The 27,006-nt window shown below is 49.1% G+C and overlaps 1 long non-coding RNA gene across 1 annotated transcript in view; it reads left to right on the top strand.

Annotated features, from left to right (window-relative positions):
* LOC134911909 (uncharacterized) overlaps positions 1 to 26,604 on the top strand; it is an 82,947-nt gene extending 56,343 nt beyond the window's left edge. Inside the window, exon 3 of the long non-coding RNA XR_010176958.1 lies at positions 26,410 to 26,604. This is a non-coding gene — a long non-coding RNA (uncharacterized LOC134911909). The remainder of the gene's footprint in view (positions 1 to 26,409) is intronic.
* The last annotated feature ends 402 nt before the right edge of the window (positions 26,605 to 27,006 follow it).

Genomic DNA, 27,006 nt, shown 5'->3' with positions numbered 1-27,006 from the left:
CCTACTGACACTGTCCTCAAACCATACTACTGACACTATTCTCTCACCATCCTACCGAAACTGTCCTCTCACCATCCTACTGACACTGTCCTCTCCCCATCCTACTGACACTGTCCTCTCCCCATCCTACTGACACTGTCCTCTCACATCCTACTGACACTGTCCTCTCACCATCCTACTGATACTGTCCTCTCACTATCCTACTGACACTATCCTCTCCTCATCCTACTGACACTAACCACTCACCATCCTACTGACACTGTCCTCTCCCCATCCTACTGACACTGTCCTCTCACCATCCTACTGACACTATCCTCTCCCCATCCTACTGACACTATCCTCTCACCATCCTACTGACACTATCCGCTCACCATCCTTCTGACACTAACCACTCACCATCCTACTGACACTGTCCTCTCCCCATCCTACTGACACTGTCCACTCACCATCCTACTGACACTGTCCTCTCCCCATCCTACTGACACTATCCTCTCCCCATCCTACTGACACTGTCATCTCACCATCCTACTGACACTGTCCTCTCACCATCCTACTGACAATATCCTCTCCACATCCTACTGACACTATCCTCTCACCATCCTACTGACACTGTCCTCTCACCATCCTACTGACACTATCCTCTCACATCCTACTGACACTGTCCTCTCACCATCCTACTGACACTGTCCTCTCACCATCCTACTGACACTATCCTCTCCCCATCCTACTGACACTATCCTCTCCCCATCCTACTGACACTATCCTCTCCCCATCCAACTGACACTGTCCTCTCCCCATCCTACTGACACTGTCCTCTCACCATCCTACTGACACTGTCCTCTCACATCCTACTGACACTATCCACTCCCCATCCTACTGACACTGTCCTCTCACCATCCTACTGACACTATCCTCTCCCCATCCTACTTACACTATCCTCTCACCATCCTACTGACACTGTCCTCACCCCATCCTACTGAAACTATCCTCTTACCATCCTACTGACACTATCCTCTCACCATCTTACCGACACTATCCTCTCACCATCCTATCGACACTGTCCTCTCCTCATACTATCGACACTGTCCTTTCCCCATCCTACCGACACTATCCTCTCCCCATCCTACTGACACTGTCCTCTCACCATCCTACTGACACTATACGCTCACCATCCTACTGGCACTGTCCTCTCCCCATCCTACTGACACTATCCTCTACCCATCCTACTGACACTATCCACTCCCCATCCTACTGACACTGTGCTCTCACCATCCTACTGACACTGTCCTCTCACCATCCTACTGACACTGTCCGCTCACCATCCTACTGGCACTGTCCTCTCACCATCCTACTGACACTATCTGCTCACCATCCTGACACTATCCTCTCACCATCCTACTGACACTGTCCGCTCACCATCCTACTGGCACTGTCCTCTCCCCATCCTACTGATACTGTCCTCTCACCATCCTACTGACACTGTCCTCTCCTCATCCTACTGACACTGTCCTCTCCTCATCCTACTGACACTGTCCTCTCCCCATCCTACTGACACTGTCCTCTCATCATCCTACTGACACTGTCCTCTCCCCATCCTACTGACACTGTCCTCTCATCATCCGACTTACACTGTCCTCTCACCAACCTACTGACACTGTCCTCTCACCATCCTACTGACACTATACGCTCACCATCCTACTGGCACTGTCCTCTCCCCATCCTACTGACACTATCCTCTCCCCATCCTACTGACACTGTCATCTCACCATCCAACTGACACTGTCCTCTCACCATCCTACTGACAATATCCTCTCCCCATCCTACTGACACTATCCTCTCACCATCCTACTGATACTGTCCTCTCACCATCCTACTGACACTATCCTCTCACATCCTACTGACACTGTCCTCTCACCATCCTACTGACACTGTCCTCTCACCATCCTACTGACACTATCCTCTCACCATACTACTGACACTATCCTCTCCCCATCCAACTGACACTGTCCTCTCCCCATCCTACTGACACTGTCCTCTCACCATCCTACTGACACTGTCCTCTCACATCCTACTGACACTATCCTCTCACCATCCTACTGATACTGTCCTCTCACCATCCTACTGACACTATCCTCTCACCATCTTACCGACACTATCCTCTCACCATCCTATCGACACTGTCCTCTCCTCATACTATCGACACTGTCCTTTCCCCATCCTACCGACACTATCCTCTCCCCATCCTACTGACACTGTCCTCTCACCAACCTACTGACACTGTCCTCTCACCATCCTACTGACACTATACGCTCACCATCCTACTGGCACTGTCCTCTCCCCATCCTACTGACACTATCCTCTACCCATCCTACTGACACTATCCACTCCCCATCCTACTGACACTGTGCTCTCACCATCCTACTGACACTGTGCTCTCACCATCCTACTGACACTGTCCGCTCACCATCCTACTGGCACTGTCCGCTCACCATCCTACTGGCACTGTCCTCTCACCATCCTACTGACACTATCTGCTCACCATCCTACTGACACTATCCTCTCACCATCCTACTGACACTGTCCGCTCACCATCCTACTGGCACTGTCCTCTCCCCATCCTACTGACACTGTCCTCTCATCATCCTACTGACACTGTCCTCTCCTCATCCTACTGACACTGTCCTCTCCCCATCCTACTGACACTGTCCTCTCATCATCCTACTGACACTGTCCTCTCACCATCCTACTGACACTGTCCTCACAACATCCTACTGACACTGTCCTCTCACCATCTTACTGACACTGTCCTCTCACCATCCTACTGACACTATCCTCTCCCCATCCTACTGACACTATCCTCTCCCCATCCTACTGACACTGTCCTCTCACCATCCTACTGACACTATCCTCTCCCCATCCTACTGACACTGTCCTCTCACCATCCTACTGACACTGTCATCTCACCATCCTACTGACACTGTCATCTCACTATCCTACTGACACTATACACTCACCATCCTACTGACACTGTCCTCTCCTCATCCTACTGACACTGTCCTCTCCACAGCCTACTGACACTATCCTCTCACCATCCTACTGACACTATCCTCTCACCATCTTACTGACACTATCCTCTCCCCATCTTACTGACACTATCTGCTCACCATCCTACTGACACTGTCCTCTCACCATCCTGCTGACACAATCCTCTCACCATCTTACTGACACTATCCTCTCACCATCCTACTGACACTATCCTCTCCCCATCCTACTGACACTATCCTCTCCCCATCCTACTGACACTGTCCTCACCCCATCCTACTGACACTGTCCTCTCACCATCCTACTGACACTATCCTCTCACCATCCTGCTGACACTATCCTCTCACCATCCTACTAACACTGTCCTCTCACCATCCTGCTGACACTATCCTCTCACCATCCTACTGACACTGTCCTCTCACCATCCTACTGACACTGTCCTTTCACCATCCTACTGACACTATCCTCTCACCATCCTGCTGACACTATCCTCTCACCATCCTACTGACACTATCCTCTCACCATCCTGCTGACACTATCCTCTCACCATCCTGCTGACACTATCCTCTCACCATCCTACTGACACTGTCCTCTCCCCATCCTACTGACACTATCTTCACCCGATCTTACTGACACTGTACTCACCCCATCCTACTGACACTGTTCTCTCACCATCCTACTGACACTACCCTCTCCCCATCCTACTGACATTATCCTCTCCCCATCCTACTGGCATTATCCTCTCCCCATCCTACTGACACTGTCCTCTCAGCATCTTACTGACACTGTCCTCTCACCATCCTACAGACAATATCCTCTCCCCATCCTACTTACACTATCCTCTCACCATCCTACTGACACTGTCCTCTCACCATCCTACTGACACTATCCTCTCACATCCTACTGACACTGTCCTCTCACCATCCTACTGACACTGTCCTCTCACCATCCTACTGACACTATCCTCTCCCCATCCTACTGACACTGTCCTCTCAGCATCCTACTGACACTATCCTCTCCCCATCCTACTGACACTGTCCTCTCCTCATCCTACTGACGCTATCCTCTCCCCATCCTACTGATACTGTCCTCTCACCATCCTACTGATACTATCCTCTCCCCATCCTACTTACACTATCCTCTCACCATCCTACTGACACTGTCCTCTCACCATCCTACTGACACTATCCTCTCACCATCCTACTGACACTGTCCACTCACCATCCTACTTACACTATCCTCTCACCATACTACTGACACTATCCTCTCACCATCCTACTGACACTGTCCTCTCACCATCCTACTGACACTATCCTCTCACCATCCTACTGACACTGTCCACTCACCATCCTACTTACACTATCCTCTCACCATACTACTGACACTATTCTCTCACCATCCTACTGACACTATCCTTTCCTCATCCTACTTACACTATCCTCTCACCATCCTACTGACACTGTCCTCTCCCCATCCTACTGACACTGTCTTCTCCCCATCCTACTGACACTGTCCTCTCACATCCTACTGACACTGTCCTCTCACCATCCTACTGACACTATCCTCTCCCCATCCTACTTACACTATCCTCTCACATCCTACTGACACTGTCCTCTCACCATTCTACTGACACTATCCTCTCCCCATCCTACTGACACTGTCCTCTCACATCCTACTGACACTGTCCTCTCACCATCCTACTGACACTATCCTCTCCCCATCCTACTTACACTATCCTCTCACCATCCTACTGACACTGTCCTCTCCCCATCCTACTGACACTGTCCTCTCCCCATCCTACTGACACTGTCCTCTCACATCCTACTGACACTGTCCTCTCACCATCCTACTGATACTGTCCTCTCACTATCCTACTGACATTATCCTCTCACCATCCTACTGACGCTATCCTCTCCCCATCCTACTGACACTGTCCTCTCACCATCCTACTGATACTGTCCTCTCACTATCCTACTGACACTATCCTCTCCCCATCCTACTGACACTATCCTCTCCCCATCCTACTGACACTGTCCTCTCACCATCCTACTGACACTGTCCTCTCACCATCCTACTGACACTGTCCACTCACCATCCTACTGACACTGTCCTCTCCCCATCCTACTGACACTATCCTCTCCCCATCCTACTGACACTATCTTCACCCCATCTTACTGACACTGTACTCACCCCATCCTACTGACACTGTTCTCTCACCATCCTACTGACACTACCCTGTCCCCATCCTACTGACATTATCCTCTCCCCATCCTACTGACATTATCCTCTCCCCATCCTACTGGCATTATCTTCTCCCCATCCTACTGGCATTATCTTCTCCCCATCCTACTGACACTGTCCTCTCAGCATCCTACTGACACTGTCCTCTCAGCATCCTACTGACACTGTCCTCTCACCATCCTACTGACAATATCCTCTCCCCATCCTACTGACACTATCCTCTCACCATCCTACTGACACTGTCCTCTCACCATCCTACTGACACTATCCTCTCACATCCTACTGACACTGTTCTCTCACCATCCTACTGACACTGTCCTCTCACCATCCTACTGACACTATCCTCTCCCCATCCTACTGACACTGTCCTCTCACATCCTACTGACACTGTCCTCTCACCATCCTACTGACACTATCCTCTCCCCATCCTACTTACACTATCCTCTCACCATCCTACTGACACTGTCCTCTCCCCATCCTACTGACACTGTCCTCTCCCCATCCTACTGACACTGTCCTCTCACATCCTACTGACACTGTCCTCTCACCATCCTACTGATACTGTCCTCTCACTATCCTACTGACATTATCCTCTCACCATCCTACTGACGCTATCCTCTCCCCATCCTACTGACACTGTCCTCTCACCATCCTACTGATACTGTCCTCTCACTATCCTACTGACACTATCCTCTCCCCATCCTACTGACACTATCCTCTCCCCATCCTACTGACACTGTCCTCTCACCATCCTACTGACACTGTCCTCTCACCATCCTACTGACACTGTCCACTCACCATCCTACTGACACTGTCCTCTCCCCATCCTACTGACACTATCCTCTCCCCATCCTACTGACACTATCTTCACCCCATCTTACTGACACTGTACTCACCCCATCCTACTGACACTGTTCTCTCACCATCCTACTGACACTACCCTGTCCCCATCCTACTGACATTATCCTCTCCCCATCCTACTGACATTATCCTCTCCCCATCCTACTGGCATTATCTTCTCCCCATCCTACTGACACTGTCCTCTCAGCATCCTACTGACACTGTCCTCTCAGCATCCTACTGACACTGTCCTCTCACCATCCTTCTGACAATATCCTCTCCCCATCCTACTGACACTATCCTCTCACCATCCTACTGACACTGTCCTCTCACCATCCTACTGACACTATCCTCTCACATCCTACTGACACTGTTCTCTCACCATCCTACTGACACTGTCCTCTCACCATCCTACTGACACTATCCTCTCCTCATCCTACTGACGCTATCCTCTCCCAATCCTACTGACACTGTCCTCTCAGCATCCTACTGACACTGTCCTCTCACCATCCTACTGACACTATCCTCTCACCATCCTACTGACACTATCCTCTCACATCCTACTGACACTGTCCTCTCCTAATCATACTGACACTGTCCTCTCACCATCCTACTGACACTATCCTCTCCCCATCCTACTGACACTATCCTCTCCTCATCCTACTGACACTATCCTCTCCCCATCCAACTGACACTGTCCTCTCCCCATCCTACTGACACTGTCCTCTCACCATCCTACTGACACTGTCCTCTCACATCCTACTGACACTATCCTCTCACCATCCTACTGACACTATCCTCTCACCATCCTACTGACACTATCCTCTCACCATCTTACCGACACTATCCTCTCACCATCCTATCGACACTGTCCTCTCCTCAAACTATCGACACTGTCCTTTCCCCATCCTACCGACACTATCCTCTCCCCATCCTACTGACACTGTCCTCTCACCAACCTACTGACACTGTCCTCTCACCATCCTACTGACACTATACGCTCACCATCCTACTGGCACTGTCCTCTCCCCATCCTACTGACACTATCCTCTACCCATCCTACTGACACTATCCACTCCCCATCCTACTGACACTGTGCTCTCACCATCCTACTGACACTGTCCTCTCACCATCCTACTGACACTGTCCTCTCACCATCCTACTGACACTGTCCGCTCACCATCCTACTGGCACTGTCCTCTCACCATCCTACTTACACTATCTGCTCACCATCCTACTGACACTATCCTCTCACCATCCTACTGACACTGTCCGCTCACCATCCTACTGGCACTGTCCTCTCCCCATCCTACTAATACTGTCCTCTCACCATCCTACTGACACTGTCCTCTCCTCATCCTACTGACACTGTCCTCTCCCCATCCTACTGACACTGTCCTCTCATCATCCTACTGACACTGTCCTCTCACCATCCTACTGACACTGTCCTCACAACATCCTACTGACACTGTCCTCTCACCATCCTACTGACACTGTCCTCTCACCATCTTACTGACACTGTCCTCTCACCATCCTACTGACACTATCCTCTCCCCATCCTACTGATACTATCCTCTCCCCATCCTACTGACACTGTCCTCTCACCATCCTACTGACACTATCCTCTCCCCATCCTACTGACACTGTCCTCTCACCATCCTACTGACACTGTCATCTCACCATCCTACTGACACTGTCATCTCACCATCCTACTGACACTATACACTCACCATCCCTCTGACACTGTCCTCTCCTCATCCTACTGACACTGTCCTCTCCACATCCTACTGACACTGTCCTCTCACCATCCTACTGACACTGTCCTCTCACCATCCTACTGACACTATCCTCTCCTCATCCTACTGACGCTATCCTCTCCCCATCCTACTGACACTGTCCTCTCACCATCCTGCTGACACTATCCTCTCACCATCTTACTGACACTATCCTCTCACCATCCTACTGACACTATCCTCTCCCCATCCTACTGACACTGTCCTCTCCCCATCCTACTGACACTGTCCTCACCCCATCCTACTGACACTGTCCTCTCACCATCCTACTGACACTATCCTCTCACCATCCTACTGACACTGTCCTCTCCCCATCCTACTGACACTGTCCTCTCACCATCCTGCTGACACTATCCTCTCACCATCCTACTGACACTGTCCTCTCACCATCCTACTGACACTGTCCTTTCACCATCCTACTGACACTGTGCTCTCACCATCCTACTGACACTGTCCTCTCACCATCGTACTGACACTATCCTTTCACCATCCTACTGACACTGTGCTCTCACCATCCTACTGACACTATCCTCTCACCATCCTGCTGACACTATCCTCTCACCATCCTACTGACACTATCCTCTCACCATCCTGCTGACACTATCCTCTCACCATCCTACTGACACTGTCCTCTCCCCATCCTACTGACACTATCTTCACCCCATCTTACTGACACTGTCCTCACCCTATCCGACTGACACTGTTCTCTCACCATCCTACTGACACTGTCCTCTCACCATCCTACTGACATTATCCTCTCCCCATCCTACTGACATTATCCTCTCCCCATCCTACTGGCATTATCCTCTCCCCATCCTACTGACACTGTCCTCTCAGCATCCTACTGACACTGTCCTCTCCCCATCCTACTGACATTATCCTCTCCCCATCCTACTGACACTATCCTCTCACCATCCTACTGACACTGTCCTCTCTCATCCTACTGACACTATCCTCTCCCCATCCTACTGACACTATCCTCTCACATCCTACTGACACTGTCCTCTCCCCATCCTACTGGCACTGTCCTCTCCCCATCCTACTGACACTGTCCTCTCCTCATCCTACTGACACTGTCCTCACCCCATCCTACTGACACTATTCTCTCACCATCCTACTGACACTGTCCTCTCACCATCCTACTGACACTGTCCTCTCCCCATCCTACTGACACTGTCCTCTCACATCCTACTGACACTGTCCTCTCACCATCCTACTGATGCTGTCCTCTCACTATCCTACTGACACTATCCTCTCACCATCCTACTGACGCTCTCCTCTCCCCATCCTACTGACACTGTCCTCTCACCATCCTACTGATACTGTCCTCTCACTATCCTACTGACACTATCCTCTCCCCATCCTACTGACACTATCCTCTCCCCATCCTACTGACACTAACCGCTCACCATCCTACTGACACTAACCACTCACCATCCTACTGACACTGTCCTCTCACCATCCTACTGACACTGTCCACTCACCATCCTACTGACACTGTCCTCTCCCCATCCTACTGACACTATCCTCTCCCCATCCTACTGACACTATCTTCACCCCATCCTACTGACACTGTTCTCTCACCATCCTACTGACACTACCCTGTCCCCATCCTACTGACATTATCCTCTCCCCATCCTACTGACATTATCCTCTCCCCATCCTACTGGCATTATCCTCTCCCCATCCTACTGACACTGTCCTCTCAGCATCCTACTGACACTGTCCTCTCACCATCCTACTGACAATATCCTCTCCCCATCCTACTGACACTATCCTCTCACCATCCTACTGACACTGTCCTCTCACCATCCTACTGACACTATCCTCTCACATCCTACTGACACTGTCCTCTCACCATCCTACTGACACTGTCGTCTCACCATCCTACTGACACTATCCTCTCCTCATCCTACTGACGCTATCCTCTCCCCATCCTACTGACACTGTCCTCTCAGCATCCTACTGACACTGTCCTCTCACCATCCTACTGACACTATCCTCTCCCCATCCTATTTACACTATCCTCTCACCATCCTACTGACACTATCCTCTCACATCCTACTGACACTGTCCTCTCACCATCCTACTGATACTGTCCTCTCACTATCCTACTGACACTATCCTCTCCTCATCCTACTGACGCTATCCTCTCCCCATCCTACTGACACTGTCCTCTCAGCATCCCACTGACACTGTCCTCTCACCATCCTACTGACAAAGTTCGCTCACCATCCTACTGACACTATCTGCTCACCTACTGACACTGTACTCTCACCATCCTACTGACACTGTACGCTCACCATCCTACTGACACTATCCGCAGACCATCCTACTGACACTGGGGGTCATTCCGAGTTGTTAGCTCACTGCCGTTTTTAGCAGAATAGCGATCAGGCTACAAACCGGCAGTTCTGCGCATCCGTATGGGACTATGCAATTTTACACAGGTCAGAGCGACGTCTTTCTATCGCTCTGATGATCGTTGAATGATTGACAGGAAGTGGGTGCTTCTGGGTGGTAACTGAGCGTTTTCCAGGAGTGTGCTAAAAATCGCAGGCGTGTCAGGTAAAAACGCAGGCGTGCCTGGGGAAACGGGGGAGTGGCTGGCCGAACGCAGGGCGTGTATGTGACGTCACACCAGGAACCAGACAGTCTGCAGTGATCGCAATCTAGGAGTAGGTCTGGAGCTCCTCAGAAACTGCAGGGAAATATTTAATAGCAGAACTGCTAACCTTTCGTTAGCAATTCTGCTAAGCTAAGATACACTCCCAGAGGGCGGCTGCCTAGCGTGTGCATTGCTGCCAAAAGCAGCTAGCGAGCGATCAACTCGGAATGAGGGCCACTGTCCGCTCACCATCCTGCTGACACTATCCGTTCGCCTACTGACACTATCCGCTCACCATCCTACTGACACTATCCTCTCACCATCCTACTGACACTGTCCTCTCCCCATCCTACTGACACTATATGCTCACCTATTGACACTATCCACTCACCATCCTACTGACACTGTTCTCTCACCATCCTACTGACACTATCCTTTCACCATCCTACTGACACTATCCTCTCACCATCCTACTGACACTATCCGCTCACCATCCTACTGACACTGTCCTCACCCCATCCTACTGACACTATCCTCTCACCATCCTACTGACACTGTCCTCAAACCATACTACTGACACTATTCTCTCACCATCCTACCGAAACTGTCCTCTCACCATCCTACTGACACTGTCCTCTCCCCATCCTACTGACACTGTCCTCTCCCCATCCTACTGACACTGTCCTCTCACATCCTACTGACACTGTCCTCTCACCATCCTACTGATACTGTCCTCTCACTATCCTACTGACACTATCCTCTCCTCATCCTACTGACACTAACCACTCACCATCCTACTGACACTGTCCTCTCCCCATCCTACTGACACTGTCCTCTCACCATCCTACTGACACTATCCTCTCCCCATCCTACTGACACTATCCTCTCACCATCCTACTGACACTATCCGCTCACCATCCTTCTGACACTAACCACTCACCATCCTACTGACACTGTCCTCTCCCCATCCTACTGACACTGTCCACTCACCATCCTACTGACACTGTCCTCTCCCCATCCTACTGACACTATGCTCTCCCCATCCTACTGACACTGTCATCTCACCATCCTACTGACACTGTCCTCTCACCATCCTACTGACAATATCCTCTCCACATCCTACTGACACTATCCTCTCACCATCCTACTGACACTGTCCTCTCACCATCCTACTGACACTATCCTCTCACATCCTACTGACACTGTCCTCTCACCATCCTACTGACACTGTCCTCTCACCATCCTACTGACACTATCCTCTCCCCATCCTACTGACACTATCCTCTCCCCATCCTACTGACACTATCCTCTCCCCATCCAACTGACACTGTCCTCTCCCCATCCTACTGACACTGTCCTCTCACCATCCTACTGACACTGTCCTCTCACATCCTACTGACTCTATCCTCTCACCATCCTACTGACACTGTCCTCTCACCATCCTACTGACACTATCCTCTCACCATCTTACCGACACTATCCTCTCACCATCCTATCGACACTGTCCTCTCCTCATACTATCGACACTGTCCTTTCCCCATCCTACCGACACTTTCCTCTCCCCATCCTACTGACACTGTCCTCTCACCAACCTACTGACACTGTCCTCTCACCATCCTACTGACACTATACGCTCACCATCCTACTGGCACTGTCCTCTCCCCATCCTACTGACACTATCCTCTACCCATCCTACTGACACTATCCACTCCCCATCCTACTGACACTGTCCTCTCACCATCCTACTGACACTATCCTCTCCCCATCCTACTTACACTATCCTCTCACCATCCTACTGACACTGTCCTCACCCCATCCTACTGAAACTATCCTCTTACCATCCTACTGACACTATCCTCTCACCATCTTACCGACACTATCCTCTCACCATCCTATCGACACTGTCCTCTCCTCATACTATCGACACTGTCCTTTCCCCATCCTACCGACACTATCCTCTCCCCATCCTACTGACACTGTCCTCTCACCAACCTACTGACACTGTCCTCTCACCATCCTACTGACACTATACGCTCACCATCCTACTGGCACTGTCCTCTCCCCATCCTACTGACACTATCCTCTACCCATCCTACTGACACTATCCACTCCCCATCCTACTGACACTGTGCTCTCACCATCCTACTGACACTGTCCTCTCACCATCCTACTGACACTGTCCGCTCACCATCCTACTGGCACTGTCCGCTCACCATCCTACTGACACTATCTGCTCACCATCCTACTGACACTATCCTCTCACCATCCTACTGACACTGTCCGCTCACCATCCTACTGGCACTGTCCTCTCCCCATCCTACTGATACTGTCCTCTCACCATCCTACTGACACTGTCCTCTCCTCATCCTACTGACACTGTCCTCTCCTCATCCTACTGACACTGTCCTCTCCCCATCCTACTGACACTGTCCTCTCATCATCCTACTGACACTGTCCTCTCCCCATCCTACTGACACTGTCCTCTCATCATCCGACTTACACTGTCCTCTCACCAACCTACTGACACTGTCCTCTCACCATCCTACTGACACTATACGCTCACCATCCTACTGGCACTGTCCTCTCCCCATCCTACTGACACTATCCTCTCCCCATCCTACTGACACTGTCATCTCACCATCCAACTGACACTGTCCTCTCACCATCCTACTGACAATATCCTCTCCCCATCCTACTGACACTATCCTCTCACCATCCTACTGATACTGTCCTCTCACCATCCTACTGACACTATCCTCTCACATCCTACTGACACTGTCCTCTCACCATCCTACTGACACTGTCCTCTCACCATCCTACTGACACTATCCTCTCACCATACTACTGACACTATCCTCTCCCCATCCAACTGACACTGTCCTCTCCCCATCCTACTGACACTGTCCTCTCACCATCCTACTGACACTGTCCTCTCACATCCTACTGACACTATCCTCTCACCATCCTACTGATACTGTCCTCTCACCATCCTACTGACACTATCCTCTCACCATCTTACCGACACTATCCTCTCACCATCCTATCGACACTGTCCTCTCCTCATACTATCGACACTGTCCTTTCCCCATCCTACCGACACTATCCTCTCCCCATCCTACTGACACTGTCCTCTCACCAACCTACTGACACTGTCCTCTCACCATCCTACTGACAATATACGCTCACCATCCTACTGGCACTGTCCTCTCCCCATCCTACTGACACTATCCTCTACCCATCCTACTGACACTATCCACTCCCCATCCTACTGACACTGTGCTCTCACCATCCTACTGACACTGTCCTCTCACCATCCTAATGACACTGTCCGCTCACCATCCTACTGGCACTGTCCTCTCACCATCCTACTGACACTATCTGCTCACCATCCTACTGACACTATCCTCTCACCATCCTACTGACACTGTCCGCTCACCATCCTACTGGCACTGTCCTCTCCCCATCCTACTGATACTGTCCTCTCATCATCCTACTGACACTGTCCTCTCCTCATCCTACTGACACTGTCCTCTCCCCATCCTACTGACACTGTCCTCTCATCATCCTACTGACACTGTCCTCTCACCATCCTACTGACACTGTCCTCACAACATCCTACTGACACTGTCCTCTCACCATCTTACTGACACTGTCCTCTCACCATCCTACTGACACTATCCTCTCCCCATCCTACTGACACTATCCTCTCCCCATCCTACTGACACTGTCCTCTCACCATCCTACTGACACTATCCTCTCCCCATCCTACTGACACTGTCCTCTCACCATCCTACTGACACTGTCATCTCACCATCCTACTGACACTGTCATCTCACTATCCTACTGACACTATACACTCACCATCCTACTGACACTGTCCTCTCCTCATCCTACTGACACTGTCCTCTCCACATCCTACTGACACTATCCTCTCACCATCCTACTGACACTATCCTCTCACCATCTTACTGACACTATCCTCTCCCCATCTTACTGACACTATCTGCTCACCATCCTACTGACACTGTCCTCTCACCATCCTGCTGACACAATCCTCTCACCATCTTACTGACACTATCCTCTCACCATCCTACTGACACTATCCTCTCCCCATCCTACTGACACTGTCCTCTCCCCATCCTACTGACACTGTCCTCACCCCATCCTACTGACACTGTCCTCTCACCATCCTACTGACACTATCCTCTCACCATCCTGCTGACACTATACTCTCACCATCCTACTAACACTGTCCTCTCACCATCCTGCTGACACTGTCCTCTCACCATCCTACTGACACTGTCCTCTCACCATCCTACTGACACTGTCCTTTCACCATCCTACTGACACTATCCTCTCACCATCCTGCTGACACTATCCTCTCACCATCCTACTGACACTATCCTCTCACCATCCTGCTGACACTATCCTCTCACCATCCTGCTGACACTATCCTCTCACCATCCTACTGACACTGTCCTCTCCCCATCCTACTGACACTATCTTCACCCGATCTTACTGACACTGTACTCACCCCATCCTACTGACACTGTTCTCTCACCATCCTACTGACACTACCCTCTCCCCATCCTACTGACATTATCCTCTCCCCATCCTACTGGCATTATCCTCTCCCCATCCTACTGACACTGTCCTCTCAGCATCTTACTGACACTGTCCTCTCACCATCCTACAGACAATATCCTCTCCCCATCCTACTTACACTATCCTCTCACCATCCTACTGACACTGTCCTCTCACCATCCTACTGACACTATCCTCTCACATCCTACTGACACTGTCCTCTCACCATCCTACTGACACTGTCCTCTCACCATCCTACTGACACTATCCTCTCCCCATCCTACTGACACTGTCCTCTCAGAATCCTACTGACACTATCCTCTCCCCATCCTACTGACACTGTCCTCTCCTCATCCTACTGACGCTATCCTCTCCCCATCCTACTGATACTGTCCTCTCACCATCCTACTGATACTATCCTCTCCCCATCCTACTTACACTATCCTCTCACCATCCTACTGACACTGTCCTCTCACCATCCTACTGACACTATCCTCTCACCATCCTACTGACACTGTCCACTCACCATCCTACTTACACTATCCTCTCACCATACTACTGACACTATCCTCTCACCATCCTACTGACACTGTCCTCTCACCATCCTACTGACACTATCCTCTCACCATCCTACTGACACTGTCCACTCACCATCCTACTTACACTATCCTCTCACCATACTACTGACACTATTCTCTCACCATCCTACTGACACTATCCTTTCCTCATCCTACTTACACTATCCTCTCACCATCCTACTGACACTGTCCTCTCCCCATCCTACTGACACTGTCTTCTCCCCATCCTACTGACACTGTCCTCTCACATCCTACTGACACTGTCCTCTCACCATCCTACTGACACTATCCTCTCCCCATCCTACTTACACTATCCTCTCACATCCTACTGACACTGTCCTCTCACCATTCTACTGACACTATCCTCTCCCCATCCTACTGACACTGTCCTCTCACATCCTACTGACACTGTCCTCTCACCATCCTACTGACACTATCCTCTCCCCATCCTACTTACACTATCCTCTCACCATCCTACTGACACTGTCCTCTCCCCATCCTACTGACACTGTCCTCTCCCCATCCTACTGACACTGTCCTCTCACATCCTACTGACACTGTCCTCTCACCATCCTACTGATACTGTCCTCTCACTATCCTACTGACATTATCCTCTCACCATCCTACTGACGCTATCCTCTCCCCATCCTACTGACACTGTCCTCTCACCATCCTACTGATACTGTCCTCTCACTATCCTACTGACACTATCCTCTCCCCATCCTACTGACACTATCCTCTCCCCATCCTACTGACACTGTCCTCTCACCATCCTACTGACACTGTCCTCTCACCATCCTACTGACACTGTCCACTCACCATCCTACTGACACTGTCCTCTCCCCATCCTACTGACACTATCCTCTCCCCATCCTACTGACACTATCTTCACCCCATCTTACTGACACTGTACTCACCCCATCCTACTGACACTGTTCTCTCACCATCCTACTGACACTACCCTGTCCCCATCCTACTGACATTATCCTCTCCCCATCCTACTGACATTATCCTCTCCCCATCCTACTGGCATTATCTTCTCCCCATCCTACTGGCATTATCTTCTCCCCATCCTACTGACACTGTCCTCTCAGCATCCTACTGACACTGTCCTCTCAGCATCCTACTGACACTGTCCTCTCACCATCCTACTGACAATATCCTCTCCCCATCCTACTGACACTATCCTCTCACCATCCTACTGACACTGTCCTCTCACCATCCTACTGACACTATCCTCTCACATCCTACTGACACTGTTCTCTCACCATCCTACTGACACTGTCCTCTCACCATCCTACTGACACTATCCTCTCCCCATCCTACTGACACTGTCCTCTCACATCCTACTGACACTGTCCTCTCACCATCCTACTGACACTATCCTCTCCCCATCCTACTTACACTATCCTCTCACCATCCTACTGACACTGTCCTCTCCCCATCCTACTGACACTGTCCTCTCCCCATCCTACTGACACTGTCCTCTCACATCCTACTGACACTGTCCTCTCACCATCCTACTGATACTGTCCTCTCACTATCCTACTGACATTATCCTCTCACCATCCTACTGACGCTATCCTCTCCCCATCCTACTGACACTGTCCTCTCACCATCCTACTGATACTGTCCTCTCACTATCCTACTGACACTATCCTCTCCCCATCCTACTGACACTATCCTCTCCCCATCCTACTGACACTGTCCTCTCACCATCCTACTGACACTGTCCTCTCACCATCCTACTGACACTGTCCACTCACCATCCTACTGACACTGTCCTCTCCCCATCCTACTGACACTATCCTCTCCCCATCCTACTGACACTATCTTCACCCCATCTTACTGACACTGTACTCACCCCATCCTACTGACACTGTTCTCTCACCATCCTACTGACACTACCCTGTCCCCATCCTACTGACATTATCCTCTCCCCATCCTACTGACATTATCCTCTCCCCATCCTACTGGCATTATCTTCTCCCCATCCTACTGACACTGTCCTCTCAGCATCCTACTGACACTGTCCTCTCAGCATCCTACTGACACTGTCCTCTCACCATCCTTCTGACAATATCCTCTCCCCATCCTACTGACACTATCCTCTCACCATCCTACTGACACTGTCCTCTCACCATCCTACTGACACTATCCTCTCACATCCTACTGACACTGTTCTCTCACCATCCTACTGACACTGTCCTCTCACCATCCTACTGACACTATCCTCTCCTCATCCTACTGACGCTATCCTCTCCCCATCCTACTGACACTGTCCTCTCAGCATCCTACTGACACTGTCCTCTCACCATCCTACTGACACTATCCTCTCACCATCCTACTGACACTATCCTCTCACATCCTACTGACACTGTCCTCTCCTAATCATACTGACACTGTCCTCTCACCATCCTACTGACACTATCCTCTCCCCATCCTACTGACACTATCCTCTCCTCATCCTACTGACACTATCCTCTCCCCATCCAACTGACACTGTCCTCTCCCCATCCTACTGACACTGTCCTCTCACCATCCTACTGACACTGTCCTCTCACATCCTACTGACACTATCCTCTCACCATCCTACTGACACTATCCTCTCACCATCCTACTGACACTATCCTCTCACCATCTTACCGACACTATCCTCTCACCATCCTATCGACACTGTCCTCTCCTCATACTATCGACACTGTCCTTTCCCCATCCTACCGACACTATCCTCTCCCCATCCTACTGACACTGTCCTCTCACCAACCTACTGACACTGTCCTCTCACCATCCTACTGACACTATACGCTCACCATCCTACTGGCACTGTCCTCTCCCCATCCTACTGACACTATCCTCTACCCATCCTACTGACACTATCCACTCCCCATCCTACTGACACTGTGCTCTCACCATCCTACTGACACTGTCCTCTCACCATCCTACTGACACTGTCCTCTCACCATCCTACTGACACTGTCCGCTCACCATCCTACTGGCACTGTCCTCTCACCATCCTACTTACACTATCTGCTCACCATCCTACTGACACTATCCTCTCACCATCCTACTGACACTGTCCGCTCACCATCCTACTGGCACTGTCCTCTCCCCATCCTACTAATACTGTCCTCTCACCATCCTACTGACACTGTCCTCTCCTCATCCTACTGACACTGTCCTCTCCCCATCCTACTGACACTGTCCTCTCATCATCCTACTGACACTGTCCTCTCACCATCCTACTGACACTGTCCTCACAACATCCTACTGACACTGTCCTCTCACCATCCTACTGACACTGTCCTCTCACCATCTTACTGACACTGTCCTCTCACCATCCTACTGACACTATCCTCTCCCCATCCTACTGACACTATCCTCTCCCCATCCTACTGACACTGTCCTCTCACCATCCTACTGACACTATCCTCTCCCCATCCTACTGACACTGTCCTCTCACCATCCTACTGACACTGTCATCTCACCATCCTACTGACACTATACACTCACCATCCCTCTGACACTGTCCTCTCCTCATCCTACTGACACTGTCCTCTCCACATCCTACTGACACTGTCCTCTCACCATCCTACTGACACTGTCCTCTCACCATCCTACTGACACTATCCTCTCCTCATCCTACTGACGCTATCCTCTCCCCATCCTACTGACACTGTCCTCTCACCATCCTGCTGACACTATCCTCTCACCATCTTACTGACACTATCCTCTCACCATCCTACTGACACTATCCTCTCCCCATCCTACTGACACTGTCCTCTCCCCATCCTACTGACACTGTCCTCACCCCATCCTACTGACACTGTCCTCTCACCATCCTACTGACACTATCCTCTCACCATCCTACTGACACTGTCCTCTCCCCATCCTACTGACACTGTCCTCTCACCATCCTGCTGACACTATCCTCTCACCATCCTACTGACACTGTCCTCTCACCATCCTACTGACACTGTCCTTTCACCATCCTACTGACACTGTGCTCTCACCATCCTACTGACACTGTCCTCTCACCATCCTACTGACACTATCCTTTCACCATCCTACTGACACTGTGCTCTCACCATCCTACTGACACTATCCTCTCACCATCCTGCTGACACTATCCTCTCACCATCCTACTGACACTATCCTCTCACCATCCTGCTGACACTATCCTCTCACCATCCTACTGACACTGTCCTCTCCCCATCCTACTGACACTATCTTCACCCCATCTTACTGACACTGTCCTCACCCTATCCGACTGACACTGTTCTCTCACCATCCTACTGACACTGTCCTCTCACCATCCTACTGACATTATCCTCTCCCCATCCTACTGACATTATTCTCTCCCCATCCTACTGGCATTATCCTCTCCCCATCCTACTGACACTGTCCTCTCAGCATCCTACTGACACTGTCCTCTCCCCATCCTACTGACATTATCCTCTCCCCATCCTACTGACACTATCCTCTCACCATCCTACTGACACTGTCCTCTCTCATCCTACTGACACTATCCTCTCCCCATCCTACTGACACTATCCTCTCACATCCTACTGACACTGTCCTCTCACCATCCTACTGACACTATCCTCTCACCATCCTACTGACACTGTCCTCTCACCATCCTACCGACACTATCCTCTCACCATCCTACTGACACTGTCCTCTCCCCATCCTACTGACACTATTCTCTCACCATCCTACTGACACTGTCCTCTCCTCATCCTACTGACACTGTCCTCGCCCCATCCTACTGACACTATCCTCTCCCCATCCTACTGACACTGTCCTCTCACATCCTACTGACACTGTCCTCTCACCATCCTACTGACACTATCCTCTCCCCATCCTACTTACACTATCCTCTCACCATCCTACTGACACTGTCCTCTCCCCATCCTACTGACACTGTCCTCTCCCCATCCTACTGACACTGTCCTCTCCCTATCCTACTGACACTGTCCTCTCCCCATCCTACTGACACTATCCTCTCCCCATCCTACTGACACTATCCTCTCACCATCCTACTGACACTGTCCTCTCCCCATCCTACTGGCACTGTCCTCTCCCCATCCTACTGACACTGTCCTCTCCTCATCCTACTGACACTGTCCTCACCCCATCCTACTGACACTATTCTCTCACCATCCTACTGACACTGTCCTCTCACCATCCTACTGACACTGTCCTCTCCCCATCCTACTGACACTGTCCTCTCACATCCTACTGACACTGTCCTCTCACCATCCTACTGATGCTGTCCTCTCACTATCCTGACACTATCCTCTCACCATCCTACTGACGCTCTCCTCTCCCCATCCTACTGACACTGTCCTCTCACCATCCTACTGATACTGTCCTCTCACTATCCTACTGACACTATCCTCTCCCCATCCTACTGACACTATCCTCTCCCCATCCTACTGACACTAACCGCTCACCATCCTACTGACACTAACCACTCACCATCCTACTGACACTGTCCTCTCACCATCCTACTGACACTGTCCACTCACCATCCTACTGACACTGTCCTCTCCCCATCCTACTGACACTATCCTCTCCCCATCCTACTGACACTATCTTCACCCCATCCTACTGACACTGTTCTCTCACCATCCTACTGACACTACCCTGTCCCCATCCTACTGACATTATCCTCTCCCCATCCTACTGACATTATCCTCTCCCCATCCTACTGGCATTATCCTCTCCCCATCCTACTGACACTGTCCTCTCAGCATCCTACTGACACTGTCCTCTCACCATCCTACTGACAATATCCTCTCCCCATCCTACTGACACTATCCTCTCACCATCCTACTGACACTATCCTCTCACCATCCTACTGACACTATCCTCTCACATCCTACTGACACTGTCCTCTCACCATCCTACTGACACTGTCGTCTCACCATCCTACTGACACTATCCTCTCCTCATCCTACTGACGCTATCCTCTCCCCATCCTACTGACACTGTCCTCTCAGCATCCTACTGACACTGTCCTCTCACCATCCTACTGACACTATCCTCTCCCCATCCTATTTACACTATCCTCTCACCATCCTACTGACACTATCCTCTCACATCCTACTGACACTGTCCTCTCACCATCCTACTGATACTGTCCTCTCACTATCCTACTGACACTATCCTCTCCTCATCCTACTGACGCTATCCTCTCCCCATCCTACTGACACTGTCCTCTCAGCATCCCACTGACACTGTCCTCTCACCATCCTACTGACAAAGTTCGCTCACCATCCTACTGACACTATCTGCTCACCTACTGACACTGTACTCTCACCATCCTACTGACACTGTACGCTCACCATCCTACTGACACTATCCGCAGACCATCCTACTGACACTGGGGGTCATTCCGAGTTGTTAGCTCACTGCCGTTTTTAGCAGAATAGCGATCAGGCTACAAACCGGCAGTTCTGCGCATCCGTATGGGACTATGCAATTTTACACAGGTCAGAGCGACGTCTTTCTATCGCTCTGATGATCGTTGAATGATTGACAGGAAGTGGGTGCTTCTGGGTGGTAACTGAGCGTTTTCCAGGAGTGTGCTAAAAATCGCAGGCGTGTCAGGTAAAAACGCAGGCGTGCCTGGGGAAACGGGGGAGTGGCTGGCCGAACGCAGGGCGTGTATGTGACGTCACACCAGGAACCAGACAGTCTGCAGTGATCGCAATCTAGGAGTAGGTCTGGAGCTCCTCAGAAACTGCAGGGAAATATTTAATAGCAGAACTGCTAACCTTTCGTTAGCAATTCTGCTAAGCTAAGATACACTCCCAGAGGGCGGCTGCCTAGCGTGTGCATTGCTGCCAAAAGCAGCTAGCGAGCGATCAACTCGGAATGAGGGCCACTGTCCGCTCACCATCCTGCTGACACTATCCGTTCGCCTACTGACACTATCCGCTCACCATCCTACTGACACTATCCTCTCACCATCCTACTGACACTGTCCTCTCCCCATCCTACTGACACTATATGCTCACCTATTGACACTATCCACTCACCATCCTACTGACACTGTTCTCTCACCATCCTACTGACACTATCCTTTCACCATCCTACTGACACTATCCTCTCACCATCCTACTGACACTATCCGCTCACCATCCTACTGACACTATCCGCTCACCATCCTGCTCACACTATCCTCTCACCATCCTACTGACACTATCCTCTCACCATCCTACTGACACTATCCGCCCAGCATCCTACTGACAGTAGGATGGTGAGACTTCCTACTGCTAGTGCTGAAGCTGCTGCCACTAGTCATGACATTGACAATGCAAGTCGTCATCGTCATTTGATAATGCCGATGCCAAATGGCGTAGAAGTCGTGTAAAATCAAAGAAGCAATATTTTATGGCAAGGAAAGGCTGTGTTTATGACTGGTGGTTCTGTGTCTCATAATGATCATGTAAGTCCTCCTCCCTGTAGAAGAGTTAAAAAAAAATGAAACTTCTTAAGGCACAGGAACCAATCCCCAAGGAGAGTCTATGTATGTCCGAAGTTGTGTTGTAAAAGCCTGACCTTTCCAATACTGTATGGGAAGAGGAGTGCTCCTTCCACCATTTGCATGCCCTCTGGAGGAGCAGCGCCAATCAACTTACTGATATTGAGATTGAGGATGTCACTGTAGAAGTACACCAGGATGAGGAGGATATTGGTGTAGCTGGCGCTAATGAGAATGTTGATGATGAAGATTTTGATGAAGGGGATGTGGTTTGTTTAATTAAGACTCCAGTGGAAACAGTTGTTGCCCATGGTATGAATGAGCCCAGTGTCATGCCTGGGCAAAAGACAAAAAAAATCCACCTCTTCATTTTCTCCGGCAACTGAGGCTGCAAGGAAAAAACTAAATTTTTCAAAGAGAACCGCTGGCGGTGATCAGTCAGGAACAAGTTTTGACATCATGTCTACTGTTACTGCATATGATGCTGTCACCAATGAAAGAATGGTTGATGACTATTTCAGTGATAGGATCCTAATAGGCATGTCAGACAGTCCGTTTCAATACTGGCAGGAAAAAGAGGCAATTTGGAGGCCCTTCAATAAACTGGCTTTGTTTTACTTAAGTTGCCCCCCCTCCAGTGTGTACTCAGAAAGAGCGTTTAGTGCAGCCGCTCACCTTGTCAGCGATCAGCGTACGAGGTTACTTCCACAAAATGTGGAGAAGATGATGTTCATCAAAATGAATTATAAATTCCTCCGGGAAGACCTTTACCAGCAATTGCCTCCAGAAAGTACACAGGGACCTGTGATGGTGGATTCCAGTGGGGATGAATTAATACTCTGTGAGGAGGAGGATGTACACACTGATGGGGGTGAGGAATCGGATAGTTACATAGTTACATAGTTGATGAGGTTGAAAAAAGACAAATGTCCATTGAGTTCAACCTGTATTATAAAATGTTATATAATTTAAATGCTATATCCTTGGATCTTTCTTTCAGTTAGGAATTTATCTAATCCAATTGTAAAGTTATTGACTAAGTCCACCATTACTGCCTGCTTTGGCAGAGAATTCCAAATCCTTACTGCTCTTACTGTGAAGAACCCTTTCCTCCGTTGTGTATAAAAAAATTTCTCTTCCAACCTCAGGTGGTGTCCTTGTGTCCTGTGTAGTGTTTGATAAACAGATTGTCTGATAAATCCTTGTATTGTCCCTTTATGTATTTATAAATATTAATATTGTCCCCTCTCAGCCGCCTCTTTTCCAGTGTAAACATATCTAACCTTGTAAGTCTTTCCTTATAATTCAGTGCCTATAACCCCTTAACCGGTTTGGTGGCTTGCCTCTGAACCCTTTCGAGTTCCAAGATATATTTTTTATAGTGCGGTGCCCAGAACTGTACACAATATTCCAGGTGTGGCCACACCAATGATTTATACAGCGGCAGGATTACACTCTCATCCCTTGTCTCCATTCCCCGTTTTATGCATGCTAACACCTTATTTGCTTTTGTTGCTGCATTTTTACATTGTGTACTGCTACTAAGTCTATTATCAATGAGCACACCCAAATCCTTTTCAACTACCGTTATCCCTACATTTTCCCCATTTCGTTTATAGGCTGCTTGATTGTTCTTAGTCCCAAAGTGCATAACTTTACATTTGTCTATATTGAACCTCATTCTCCATTTGTCTGCCCAGACCTCCAGTCTAGATAAATCATTCCGTAGAGACTCAACAACCTTGCCTGAATTAATTACTATACATAGTTTAGTATCGTCTGCGAAAATTGACACAGTGCTTTCTAGGCCCACTCTGAGGTCTTTAATCAATATAAACAACAATGGCCTGAGTACTGAACCCTACAGTATTCCACTGAGAACTGAGGCCCATTCAGAGAACATCCCATTAATCCCCACTCACTGTTCCCTGTTGTACAGCCAATTACTCACCCAAGTACAAATAGTGTTTCCTACCCCAAGCTCTCTTAATTAAAAAATTAGTCTCTTATGTGGGATTTTGTCAAAGGCCTTAGAAAAGTCCAAAAGACCACATCCACTGCTTTACCCTGATCAATATTATCGCTCACTTTCTTGTAGAAGCTTATTAAGTTAGTTTGACATGACCTGTCCTTCACAAAACCATGCTGATTCTTGTTAATAACCTTGGAGGTATCCAAGTACTCTAGTATGCTGTCCTTTAATATACCTTTCAGTATTTTCCCAACTATAGATGTCAAACTTACCGGTCTATAGTTACCTGGGTGAGTTTTAATTCCCTTTTTAAATATTGGGACTACCTCTGCTACACGGATGCAGATAACAACATTGTTCCTGTGCACGGCCCATTGCCAGCTTGTTTTGTGGGGGTCCAAACAAAACAATCATTTCAGCCACAAGTGACGGTCCCTGTTGTTGAAATGATTGGTATGTTAAACTTTAAATTTCCTGTTTAATATACAGCATAAGGGTCGGTGGGAGGGCCCAAGGACAATTTCATCTTGCACCTCTTTTTTTTTGCATTATGTGCTCTTTGGAGCATTTTTTGAGCATAGTTTATAAAACGGACATCCTGTCGGCCACAGCAGTGCCGCTCCTAGATGTGCCAGGTGTTTGTGCCGCACACTTGTGTCGCTTAGCTTAGTCATCCATCTACCTCTACCTGGATGAAAACAATATTGTGAGATGTTCAGAATAGACTGGAAATGAGTGGAAATGAATGTTATTGAGGTTAATAATACCGTAGGAACAAAAACACCCCCAAATTCTGTGATTTTAGCTGTTTTTATGATTTAAAAAAAAATAAAAAATACAAAACTAAAACACAAAACCCGACAAATGGTACACCCCTAATGAGAAGCACTGTGATTTCTATAACCACACACATAATGCACTGTTTAATCAACCAATTATTTACTAACTGTCATTTTTCAAACACAGCCTGTAACGTTACAGTTAGGAGCTGATTGGCTGGTACTTTATCTCTTCCGATCGCCAAGCTTTGATAAATACCCCCTCTAAGAAGCTCCTTGACCCATACAGTATGTGCATGTCATTTTCAAGCAACGTTAATAATTGCAGAATCCGAGCGGAGGTATTTTAGCCCCCGACTTAATGACTCAGGTCTCAGCTGGCACTGCCCCTCTAATTTATGTGAACACAGACTCTCAACAATGTCTTTAGATGGAAAAAAAAAAAAGAAATAAATCATTTCTTTTCTTGATTATCCTCAGATACGACAAGATTTACCTGTGGATTTGTGTAAAAGCGCGTAATCCCTGGGGGAGAGGAAATACGTGAAAGAAGGAACAAGGAAACCGTTAGCAGCCAGATAAAAGGGTCTAATTTTTCTTCTGTAAAAGAATAAAAAATAAAAAAGCCATTCTTTAAAGAGTCTCCTGCCCCAGTGTAATTGGAAGCATCTCTACGTGACACAGGGGCTGTATGAAAGCAGTACATAATATTATTCTCTTGCATATAACAAGACAGAAGATGAAAGGGATGATAAAGAAGATCCGGGACAATGGTGAGAAGTTTTGATATATATCACAGTGGAGAGACACAGAAAGCAACAGCTGACGTCGGCAATTTGTAAGCCGATTGTCTTCTAATTACTTTTAGATTCCCATCTTAAATCGTAATATTTTATGTAATCTCCCACACTTGGGAATTCAGTGAAGTGATACTTTATAGCATTTTATCACAGTACTAAGTGCATTGCAAAAGGCAAATTGTAACATGTGTTGCTTCACATACATATGAGTGTACTAGTATAGCATGAAATGTGCCCACATATTAATATGGGTTGGGTTCGTGTGACCAGCGAAAGT

Source organism: Pseudophryne corroboree, chromosome 4 (genome assembly GCF_028390025.1).
Source record: "Pseudophryne corroboree isolate aPseCor3 chromosome 4, aPseCor3.hap2, whole genome shotgun sequence".
Taxonomy (NCBI): Eukaryota; Metazoa; Chordata; class Amphibia; order Anura; family Myobatrachidae; genus Pseudophryne; species Pseudophryne corroboree.
The sequence above is the reverse complement of the archived record's forward strand: the minus strand, read 5'-3'. Positions and strand labels throughout refer to the sequence as shown.